We start from the raw sequence: 12,465 nt of genomic DNA, 5'->3' as shown, positions 1-12,465 counted from the left end.
AAGCCGTTGTGCCAGACCTTGTCGAAAGCTTTCGCTATGTCGAAGAAGAGTGCACTGCTCCACTAGGTTGACGGCTAAGCACTCGGCTTTTTCGTCGTCGTCGAATGCGTCAGGCAGATTTGGACGCTTGAGAGGGGGCATGGACGCCACCGTGTCGGTTTTAAGGGAACGCGCGAGAGACCAATAGGCCGTGTGCGAAGGTGACAATGCGCTGGTAAGACGGTCCCAGCGTTCGTTTCTAATTTCCCGCATGCGCTTTTTGACTCGGCGCTGCGAGGCGCGGAGTGCTCTGCGGTTTTCGTCGGTCGGGGCTCTGGCGAAGGCGCGAGTCGCCGCGTTCTACGACTCGGCGACCTTGGTCTGAATGTGATTAGTGACCGAGGAGATCGCGTCTAACGCGTGAGCGGACGAGACTAAATTGTCGGGGACATTTGGGAGGGCAGAGGTGTCGGCGGGCTTGAGGGCCTCGTCTAACTTCTGCCAGTCGACAATGGACTTGAACCTCTTCTCTCGAGTGTTAGGGCCGAATTCAAAGTGAACCGGGAAGTGATCCGAGTCTAACTCGTGTAACGTCTCTACGCTTCGCGGCTGTAGTGCCACGTTACGTAAAACCGCTACGTCTATGACGTCCGTTGAGAGAAGGCCGTTGCCTGTTATGCCACGGCGAGTCGGTTGTATGGGGGCAATGACGTTGAAATTGAGCACGTCTATAAGCCTATTGAGGGCTAACCCATTAGGGTTCTGTTTTGAGCTATTCCAGTCCCCGTGTTTGCTATTGAGACCCCCGACTAATAAGACCGAGGGGCCCATCGCAAACAGGGTTCTGAGATCGCTTTCTAGTATGTCCTTGGCGGGAGGGAGGTACACCGACGCGATAATAATCGGCTGATGGCCGGTCATGGCTACGCGCAACACGGTCGGAAGCGAAGTGTGAAGCAGGGGTGCGTGCCAGCAGCAGCAGCGGTGCCAGCACTACGTCAAACCGTCTTGACAAAACGTACGAAGTCAATCCCCACCGGTATACAAAACCGCGCCGAGGAACTTTGGTTACTGCACGGGCGTATTCAAACGACATAAACGTAACGACGACATAAACGTAATATCCCGTGCAGGCCCGAGTACCTGAGGTGTCGTAGGGATTGGCAACAATAGCGGTACGTACGAAGTCAATCCCCACCGGTATTCAAAGCCGCGCCGAGGAACTTTGGTTACTGCACGGGTGTTTTCAAACGAACACATAAAGGTATTATCCCGTGCAGGCTTGAGTCTCTGAGGCGTCGTGGAGGTTGGCATTCAACAAGTGGTCCTTCGAGCCGGATTCTGCACCGATTGTCATCAAGAAGTGAATATTGCGAAAAGAAAATGCCAGTCACAAGGTCACAGAATGGGATGCAGCGAGGGGAATCGACGTTAACTGCTACCTCCGCTACTACGTCCGAAGCCACTCGGATTACAAGCGGAGAGATAACGATAGAGCAGTCCACGTCGACGAGCGCAGCCAGCCAGCCAGATCAAGCATTGACTCTGGCACCAGCGGGTTCCACCCGGCGGGTCCGCATCGAGAGCCGTATCCAAAGCCAGCTCAAGAAGACAAGCCGAGGCCAGAGAAGAGCTGGCTCGCTGCGAGCTCCGGGAAGCGCAGGCAGCAGCACGCCTGGCCAGAATACGGTTAGAAGCAGCAACGGAAGAGAAAGACTCCGTTATAGAAGATGTCAGTGATAACCATAATGAAAAGGTTAAAAACTGGATGCGCACATCAGCACAAAGGCCAGAAGAATTAGAAACAAAAAGCGACATTCAAGCAATAGCTGACGCAATAAAGGAAGCCATGACGACACATTCGAAGTACATTCAAGAGCTGCCAATATTTGAAGGGGACAGCTCCGAATGGACGGCGTTCCGGGTCGTATACGAAGACACTTCTCCGATGTTCACTGGCATTCAGAATATGGCGCGGCTACGTAAAGCGATTAAAGGCACGGCGAGAGAAAGCATTAAGAGCCTCTTGTACTCAGAGGCAATGCCAGAAGAAGTAATTAACGCTTTACGCCGAAGATTTGGTAGACCGGACGCGCTGGTGTTAGCTGAACTGGAAAAATTAATGGCGCTTCCTAGAACGACGGAAAATCCGAGGGACATGTGCGTATTCGCTAGCCAAATCAACAATAGCGTGGTCGCCATAAAGGGATTGAAGAGACCGCAATACCTCTACTCACCCGAAATCGTGAAACTTATAATAGAGAAGATGCCTCCAATACTTAGATTCAGGTGGTACGATTTCACGGCTGCGAGGGAAGAGGAATCATTCTCTGATATCCAAACAATAAGCAACTTCCTCAATTCAGATGCGGATAAATGCGGCGCATTCGCGGCACTCGAAGACAACAAAAGTGTACGACCGAGCGCAGTGATAAGAAGGCCAGTGAAGCAAGCTACTTATAATGTCACTGAAAGGAGTACACCAGAAGAAATCAAGTGCCCAGACTGTGAAGGCACCCATAAACTCAAAGACTGTGAAAGATTCCTGAAGGCGGCAGTCAACGAGAGATGGGAAACAGTTAAGAGGCTTAAGGTCTGCTTCAAGTGCCTCACTGGGAAGCACCGAAAGGAAACATGCCGAAGACCACCGTGCAAGATTTGTCGAAGATGGCACCATAGCCTATTACACGTGACGTCGGAAAGCGAACGATGTCACGATGAGGTAGCGCCCGAGACAGCGACGGTCAACACAATAAGCACACCGAAAGCTATTCTAAAGATGCTTAAGGTGGAGATATATTGACCGGCTGGGAGCAAACAAGTACTGGCGCTGCTAGATGAAGGCTCAACGGTTACACTGCTTGACGAAAACGTGGCTTCGAGCATCGGCATCCAAGGCCCTCGCGAAATCCTTAACATAGAAACTATCGGCGGAGGGCAAATGCAAAACCATAACTCCATGATTTTAGATATCGAAGTGAAAGGGATCAAGCAAAGCGAGAAGTGCACACTCAAACGGGCAAGAACTATCAAGGAGCTCAAATTAACCCCACAACTCATAGATAAATCCCGGCTAAAGAAGTATCATCACTTGCGGGGTTTACTACAAGAGGTGTGCTATGAAGCTGAGGCGCCGAAGCTGCTCATTGGCCAAGACAATTGGGAATACATTGTCTCGTTACAAATACGACGTGGGAAGCCAGGGCAGCCGGTGGCGTCACGAACAAAGTTAGGATGGGTTCTTCACGGTTCCGACAGCAGCGGCGTGTCACCGATCAATTATGTGAACACATGTGCACACGCAAGCGTCGTCGATAAAACAGATCAGCTGGTGAGGGAACATTTTAGTATTGAGTCCTTGGGGGTTCAGCCGAAGAGGCCTTCAACGGATATAGAACAGCGAGCGCTTGAAATATTGGATAGTACCAGTCGACAATTGGAAGATGGCAGATACGAGGTCGGACTATTGTGGAAAACGGACGACATACAACTTCCAAACAATTACGCAGCAGCTTTCAACAGATTTCAAGGAATAGAAAAAAAACTGCGTAAGGACGCTAAATTAAAAAAATGAATATAGCGCGCAGATAGAGAATCTGTTGAAAAGTAACTACGCTGAAGAAGCACCAGATGACTGCACATCCAACAAAAAGTGGTACCTGCCTCATTTTCCAGTGGTTCACCCCCTTAAAAAGAAGCTGAGAATTGTCTTCGACGCCGCGGCTAAATACAATGGAGTCAGCCTCAACGACGTTCTGCTGACCGGTCCGGACTTACTGCAGTCAATATTTGGAGTGCTACTTCGCTTCCGTCAAGGTCCCGTAGCGGTAGCGGCCGATATAAAAGAAATGTTTCTGCAGGTGAAAATATCTGCAGAAGATAGAGACAGTCTCAGGTTTCTATGGCGGAAAGACAAGGAAGCGCCAGTGAAGGAATATAGAATGTCATCGGTGATTTTTGGAGCTGCGTCGTCGCCTCGCACCGCGATTTATATAAAAAAACAAGAATGCAAAGGCCTTCATACATAAATATCCGGAAGCGGCGCAAGCAATAGAGCGGAATCACTATTTGCTATCACTATATCACTATATCACTATATGGATGACTATTTGGAAAGTTTCCATAGTATTGACGATTGCAAACGAGTAATGCAGCAAGTTGACTTCATTCACAAGAAGGCGCACTTCGAGCTACGAGGATGGGCGTCGAATAAAAAATAAATCGTAGATGCCGGCGGCAAACAGGAAGTGCACCTAGGGGAAAACGAAGAAAAGACCCTGGGACTGAGATGGCTGACGTCAGAGGATTGTCTTGGATTTAGAAGCCAGTTTAGAAGAATCCCTGACGAGGTGGCACGAGGCATGCAGACTCCAACAAAACGAGAAGTCACGGGAGCTGTGATGTCTACCTTCGACCCACTCGGACTGCTGTCACCCATTCTCATCCAAGGGAAGAAGCTCATCCAAAAGATATGGCGCAGTGGTGTTGGATGGGATGACCAAATAACTGAAGATGATACCGAGGCTTGGAAAAGCTACCTAGAGCATATCAGTAGAATACAAGACATCCGGCTGCCGCGATGCATGTCACTATTCTGCACTGAGGGGGAGCTGCATACTTTCACTGACGCGAGCGAGACAGCGTATGCAGCCGCAGTATACTGGCGAACCGGAGATAAAGGAAAATACTTAATAAACCTCGTCGCAGCCAAGTCGCGAGTAACGCCTTTAAAACCAGTCTCTATGCCGAGACTTGAACTACAGGCAGCTCTGTTAGGTAGTAGACTAGCAGATTCAGTGGCAAGAGAGCTCGACCTACAAGTTACAAAGAAAACCTTTTGGTCGGATTCAAGTGTGGTCCTGTCCTGGATAAAGGCAGATCCCAGAACATTTAAGACCTTCGTAGCGCATCGAATTGCGGAGATAGAGGATCTGACGAATGCACAGGACTGGAGGTGGGTGCCAACAGCGGAGAATCCTGCCGACGATGCAACCAGAAGTCCACCCGAAGAGTTTAATGCGGAACATCGATGGTTCAAGGGTCCAGATTTCCTGTCGAAAGGCGAAACAGAATGGCCAGCTCCACGAAGCTTTAAAAAGGAAAAATGCGAGGAAGACCGAAGTAACACCGGTTCCTGAAAACTGTTCATCGTGGACGAAATTGTGGAGATCCACTGCCAGGGTACTACAATTCATCAATCTGTCTAAAGAAAAGAGGCCGTCGAACCACGAACGCTGCAATAAAACTGCAAAAATGAGGCGACACTTCCTTCCATTAGATGAAACGCATCTACTGAGAGCGGAGGAGGTTCTAATCGCCCAGTGTCAGAAACGCAGTTTCGACCAGGATATCAAAAACCTTAAACAAGGGCGCAAGACAGATAATAGAAGCCAATTGAACAGGCTAGATGTCACTATGAAAGACCAATTCATAAGACTTCAAGGCAGAGTAAGGAACGTAGCGGGCGTTGACAACAACTATTTAACGCCCATAGTACTGGATGGCAGGAGCGCTATCAGGCGATTGATTATCAAACACTATCATGAAAAGTTCAACCATGGTAATCAAGCCACGGTAATGAACGAAATCCGCCAAAAATACTGGATGTTGGGTTTGAGATCAGTACTGCGCAGTATATAGCAAAACTGCCAACATTGTAAGCTAAAAAAAGGTAAACCAGCGGAATATCCGGCGGGCGACTTACCTCAAGAAAGACTCCGACATGGTGAGCCCCCCTTCACGTGAACAGGTGTAGACTACTTCGGTCCAATGCTCGTGGCGATTGGCAGACGAAGAGAGAAGAGATGGGGAGCCTTGTTTACCTGCCTGACCACGAGGGCAGTACACATCGAAATAGCGCCCAGCCTGACGACGGACTCTACAATAATGGCGTTAAGGAGATTCGCCTCACGAAGAGGAATGCCAAAAGTAATTTATTCCGATAATGGAACTAATTTCGTTAAGGCTAATAAATAACTCCAAACCGCCATTGAAGGGCTTAAAAGAGAGGAAATCGTCACGGAAGCGGAGAAGGTTGGCATAAAGTGGAAATTTATTCCTATAACTAACCTCGCTGACAATTTAGAAGAGGAGGCGCTAACCCCAAATCACTTCCTCATTGAACGATCCAGTGGAGCTGCGCGCGTAGGGCATTTTCCTGATGCGAAGCTAGTGGGCAGAGAAGATTGGAAGACCGTCCAACGACTCTCTGATCACTTTTGGAGGAGATGGCTGCGAGAGTACTTGCCCACGCTACTGCCCAGGAAAATGACAGGACGACGGGAAGGTGAGCAGCTACAACCAGGCGACGTGGTTCTTATCGTGGACCGCACGCTACCACGATGCACGTGGCCGAGGGGCATTATCAAAATTACGTACCCCGGGCCCGACGGAAGAACCAGGATCGTGGACGTCACAACCAAAGGTGGAGTGCTACGAAGACCATCGTCGAGGATAGTGATCTTGGTGCCTGCGAAGTTGCCGTGCAGGAACGACGGTGCTACGCACGAGGGGGAGAATGATGGCGACTCGTAAATATAAATAGAGATAGATTATACGTTAGTTTTAGCGACTCTATAATTATAAGATAAATAAGAATATTTTTGGCAGCTCATAAGTAGAAATTAACTATGAGTTATGTTTGATGAGAATATTGTTGATAGCTCATAAGTAAAAATTAAGTATGAGTTATAAGTTAATTAAAATATGTAAATAATTTAAGAATGAAAAATGGTTAATAAATAAACGAATAAAATGCTTCGCCGAACAAAAGGGTCGCATAGCTCTCGTCGCGGTATACTGTTCGAGTACTTAAGCTCGGCGAGATCTACGCAAAATTCTCTTGTCGTGGAGGTTGGCATTCAACAGTATCATTGATCTCTGAGTCACACGTAAAATTTCTAAGGAAGTGTTCTAATCTCATCCCCCTGAACTTGTAATATATGTATACCAAACAGTACTCTCTGCACACCGCCGATAGGTAATCCTGAACCGTAAGGCTATTGTATCTCCACATGCAACAATTCCTTCTTAAAAATCCTTCTATTGCTTCAATAGGTTTACGTCCAAACGAATCAAAGTATTCCCCAACTCTTTCAACGTTTATATGAATAGCCACCCAATGAGACCCCGGCTGTGAATCAGGGTCAAGATTGCATATGATAAGTGCTGGCACCTGAGCATACATCGGCAATCGATTTGAAGGATATACGTTGCTCTGGAGGCTGGGATGTATTCTACGAAGACTCATTTGCACTTCTAGTGTGTTCATACTTTAATGCGTTAATGCGTTTACTCCCCTACTCTTTCACTCTTTTACTGACTACATTTATTACTATAAATTCATATTTGTACCAATGTATTTAAACACACATAATATGATCTCAACATATGTAATGAGTCTCTTTGTAAAAAAAGTAATGAAGGTAAATAAAAACCATGTCATATTCGATTACATTATATTTTATTATTCTTAATATCATAATAATTACATAAGTGATTGCTTAACTACTATAATCCACACATACATTTCTGTTCTTATCTATTTCTATAATATTTGAAAACTCTGCGTAAACTACACAGTTAATTGTTTCAGTCAATGCGCTCTCGAATCTTACTTCCATTCTTACACTACCATGGCGTACAAGATTCCAATGCACATTAGAGTTAGCCGACAAGTCAGGTGTTAAATCAAAAGCTAGTAAACAGTACCCATTTGAATATTGCTCCTTCGATATTCCATTACCTTCGTTAAGAAAATGTATACCGGTGCCTGAGTACAGGGTGTGGTATGCGCTAGTAAATACATCGTTGGGAAATGATGGTTGTAACGCTTTTGAAGGTATCTGTTGACCATCTATATATAGGCTAAATGAGCAAATACCAAAATTTTCAAAGTTGAAAGGATTTTTACTATAACTACCGTTGAATGCTGTATTATTCACAAAACCTATAATACATCTCTTAGGAACCTGTCCTTAAAATATATTGTCCAGTGTTTTACCCTGCACACCAGATGGTATGGTCAGGACTTTCACTTCACCTCTTGTTATAGGATATTTAGCCGTAGTAGTAGCAAGAACCTTTTGATGAGCTATTAGTATTGATGGATTAATTTTTGCTCTGCGTATTAATAAAGTTGCATCTGTTATACAGACTTTGTACTTACTATCTGCATTCTGTGACATGAGGTTAAATGTTTCTCTCGATCTTACTAATTTTATAGAAAATTCGACCCCGTTAATGAGGAATTTATCTTGATTGAATATATCCCCATGTAAATGCCCAATCATTTCAACATCCTTACCATCCTTTGAAAGTTGTTGTCTTTTGTAAAAGCCCTTGTTTGCCTCATTAGTTTCATTCATTTTACCAGCTGTATCCTCGTACCACAAACCACATGTCAAATGTGATTGTTTGGCGGATGATGAATAATTTAATAGAGTTTCTATGAAAGCACGATATGCATAAGTATTATTTGGGGGTGACACAAGTTTTTGGTTTAGGTAAACATCCAATTGGTTAAATAAAGAATGTAACCAATTATTGACTGGTGCCACTACATTAGCTGCATTAACTGCAGAATCGTCTTGATTTTTAATTTGAGCCTTGAGATGGAGTAGTGTATGCGAAAGGTCTATGTAATCATCTCCTGTACCAGGTACTTGGAATTCGATGGGTCCATCATCACTTAATGAAGAAATTGGTTTGTAATGTATCCAGTGTCCATATTCGATACTTGTTTGTGTGGAAGGAAGAGCAAACAGATCCAATTCAGATTTAACACACTCACATGAATGATTATGAATAAATGACATTATGATTAGTTTGAAAATATATCCTTGGAAATATTAATATCTTTGTTCCTTGTTTTCTTTGAAGCGCCTTTCACTTTGAGGGGTGAAACTCGAATGAGCTCATTACAATATTTTCGTCTCTTATTAACACCCGATCCAGTCATAAGTTTATCAATTTTGGTATCAACTTTGCGTTTAAGATTAGAACTAGCCTCTTTCAATCGATTTTTAATGGATTCTTTAATAGGTCGACTAGCTACAACATCTGACAAAAGCCCAATACCGCTGTTAAGTGCTTCTTTTCCAATCACCTTAGCACCACTAGTGAGTAAAGGTAGCACACTTCGAAATAACCCCCCAAGAAAACTTCCGATACCATGACCACGTTGATGTAAGGCTCCTTTGTAGATTACATTTATACCAGACCCAGCTTGTTGCGAATAATAATGTTCATAAGGACATATAAAAGTTTCTTGAGGTGTATACATTTTAAAAAGGAAATGTAGATTATATTTTTTTAAAATGAAGTTTCACACACGATGTACCGTATTGAAATGGTACCACATTTCCCGTGGTTGTTCTTATATCTATCTCAATAACATCAAATTCTCTTCTCATTACCGGTAAATAATGTGGTGGTGAAAATATATGCATTTTATTTGAACCATATATGTATTTAGCAGGATCTAAGGGTATAATACTCAATAGGGGTGTCATGACATCACCAACAATTTGTGGTTCTATAATATCGCAATACACAAATAATTGTGATGGTAACCCCAAATGTAGATTAGCAGGGCGTTTACCGATATTATGATTTACTAAATTGGTATCTGGCTCAAATACAAGTTGAAAGCTCAAATTAGGTGATAGAGATAGTGAAATTATTGATGGATCCTTTACAGAGACAAACTTTGACACGGTGTCCTGGCGAAAACTAACTTTCTCTTTCGAATTTAAAGCAATAAGAATATTTTGTATATTATCATAGTTGGTGGCTGGTATATGGTTCTTATACATTAGTGTGGTCTCTTCGTTATTGATGGTAGTTTTTTTACTTATGTATATGATATTTTCATGATCTTGCACGGAGAACATAGTAGAGGGATATTGAAACTCAACTATACCTACCATCCATTCTCCTTCTAATGTAATGGCTTTAGGTAGTTTTGTAGAAAAATTTGATGTCATATTTCCCGGGAAATATTGTGTGGAACTATTGCTGAGTAAAGTTAAATAGAAACTTTCCTTCATTGTAGATTTTTAATATTCGACAGTAAGACCCAAGAATTAAATTTGTTAGGATATCCTTTCCATTTCACTAATACTTCCTTTCTAATACCGCTTTTACGTGATCTGATGATTTTATCAATTTTATATTCGGAAGTGGGGGAAAAAGTTATTTTTTGTAGTTCTTTCTCATAAAAAGTTCCTGTTATTGATTCATTTTCTAAATCGTTTAAAGTGTATACAACCCAAGGGGAACGATCTATAATGGAAGTAATGATAAAAATTTCATTACTCCAATTACTTTCATAACCTTTTTGAAAAACATGTTTGTATTTTGTAATTCTTACATAGTCACCAACGTTAAACTTAGGTACTTTGTTTAAACTTGAAATATAAGTCTTTTCATCATAATATAAATTCCGCCAAACTTCCATAATGTTTTCCATTTTAACATCACATGGTCTCATCTTGATACTAGAGTGCACACTGTGATTATAAGAACTAACCAAATCTTGTAAAATATCTGTATAGCGATAAGTATTCTTATGTGTAAAATAACGCCACATTTTCATTTTCAATGTTCTCTGAAATCGTTCTACTATACTTGCCTTTATATCTGGATTATTTGTAGTGTAATAATTTATATTTTTACGTTTTAAATAAGTTTGGACATCCTTAGATACAAATTCCGTACCCTTATCTGATTGAATATGTCTAGGAACAGTTTTAGCTTAATCAAAGATGCTAGTAAAACACGTTTTTATTGTGCATGAATCCTTCTTTTTCATGGCTCTAACATAAGCATACTTACTAAAGGCGTCAATAACACACAAAATATATTTATATCCATTATTATATTGTATGTAAGTTCTTAAATCACTTAAATCAGCTTGCCACAATTCATTAATATTTGATAAAATATATTTATTACGCGGGAATTTTTTTATAACCGGTTTATGTAATGTATATGTTTCTTGAGACTGCAACCATTTCGAAACATCACTTTTTGAGATTTTTCCATTCATTGCCTTTGTTAACTTATTGACACTGCTGTAACCGGCTGGATGTGATATATCATAATAGATGCGATGTAACTCTAATACGGGGTCCATTTCTCCCAATCACTTTTGTTTCTCAATTTGTTGATGTGTTTAGATTGTGTTGGAGTTGAAGAAACCACAGGTGGTGATTCTTGAATCAATGTTTTATCTTTACTATTAAGGTCAGATATATATTTGATTCTTTTCAGATTACCAATGTATGTTAGCGGTGTATTTATATCATTTAAAAACTTGGCGAATATTTCCCAACCGATTGGATCGGATCTCTTCGAGGGTCGTAAGATGTCATTCACTAAATCTATAATATTACTCCCCGGTATCTCTTGTCCACTAATGAAAACTGTTCCAATTTTATTCCATTGCAATTGATCTGTTTTATTTACTATTGTATCCATCAATAATTCACCCCTCCTCATATAAGTTTTAGGAATTAATTTTAATATTTCTTTTGGTTGTAACCCATATGTGATGTCTTCACCCGTTGGGGGTTGTTTAACATTTAGCATTTTTTCATTTTCACTAGTAGTTATATTATTGATGTTACGGTTTTCGTTAGTATTATCATTTATTACCTTTTCAGTTATTGTTATTTCTTGAGGTTGACGTTCTTCCATGGAGTAATGTAAGTATCTTTGTAAAATTTGTAGATAAAGCGCCCATTTTTCGCGATCATCCAATTTACTTGATATAATTTTTTCCATTTCTAAATCCAATCTACTTTGCGGTGTTGCTTTATTTTCATTGTGATGTTTCAGTTTATCAATAAAGTCTTGCTCAACAAGAAGCATTTTTTTTGTGTTCATTGTGATTTATTAAAACAACTTACAAGGGTGCTTAGAATTGTACCCAAAATTATTGGAAGAAAGGACCCTCCTTTTTGTATTAATATATTTTTCCTGTATTCAAAACTTTTCCCCTTACTGATCAGATTACGTAAGAGATTTTTAACTTTTTTTAATTTTGTTTTTGTATTCTCTTTTAAAGGTACTTTTCCATGTAAAACATTGTGAATACATTCACATAGACAGTTAATTTCTTGATTATTACAAGACTTCAATAATATCCTACGATGTTTGGGTTTTAATTTATGTAAAGCTGATAACAATTCCTTATGCGTTGTTATTCGTTGATACATGGCTCATTACTGACTTAGAGTGGCTGTTTACAAAGATACTTATACCTTTTCATAGGAACATATATTGTACAAAAATTACTAGATTCAAATATTTTAGATTTTATGCGGCGAGCATCATCAGTGTTTTGTTTCAAATCAATCATTAAATAACCATGAGCTTCTTTAGTAGCATCGGTATATGAATCTTCAATAAACTTGGTATCTTCCGGTGAAACTTGTCTAGCTAGAAATCGTATTTGTGTTTTGTCACGGGGATTTTTAAAAT

This window comes from Pieris brassicae, chromosome 10, assembly GCF_905147105.1.
Source record: "Pieris brassicae chromosome 10, ilPieBrab1.1, whole genome shotgun sequence".
In the NCBI taxonomy this organism is placed as follows: Eukaryota; Metazoa; Arthropoda; class Insecta; order Lepidoptera; family Pieridae; genus Pieris; species Pieris brassicae.
The sequence above is the reverse complement of the archived record's forward strand: the minus strand, read 5'-3'. Positions refer to the sequence as shown.